We start from the raw sequence: 488 nt of genomic DNA on the forward strand, positions 1-488 counted from the left end.
TCCTGGTCGAAGGCTGCCCGCCTCCAAGACTTACCACACCTCGGACACTGACCCCGCGCCTGTGTGATAGCCTCGCTCAAGAAGGGCAGAGACATGATGATTGTATTCTGAGAAGGGTGGAGACTCCTGAGGCAGAGGTGGAGCAAGGTGTGTTACTAAGCATAAAAGATGACTTCTGAACAATGGAAGTTTGAAGCTTCCCCACCAAGGACCACGACGATCGACGACGCAGCATCAGCTGGACCCGGGACCGTTAGGACGTCGTGAGATCAGCGGTGGTAGCTATAACCTCTCTTTCTCCTCTCTCTAAACTTTACTTTTCTCCTTTCTTTCACCCATCTCTAACTATCGCGTGCCTCCTCACAGGCAATACAATAAAGTTTTACTGTGTGATTACTGCTATCCCCTTTGGTGTTGGTCACCTTAATTTTGCACTTTCGAGATCGTAGCAAACGAACCATCACGAGTCCACCAAGTGGACCGTGACA

This window comes from Haliaeetus leucocephalus, unplaced genomic scaffold (genome assembly GCF_000737465.1).
Source record: "Haliaeetus leucocephalus isolate CR32 unplaced genomic scaffold, Haliaeetus_leucocephalus-4.0 Scaffold93, whole genome shotgun sequence".
Classification (NCBI taxonomy): domain Eukaryota; kingdom Metazoa; phylum Chordata; class Aves; order Accipitriformes; family Accipitridae; genus Haliaeetus; species Haliaeetus leucocephalus.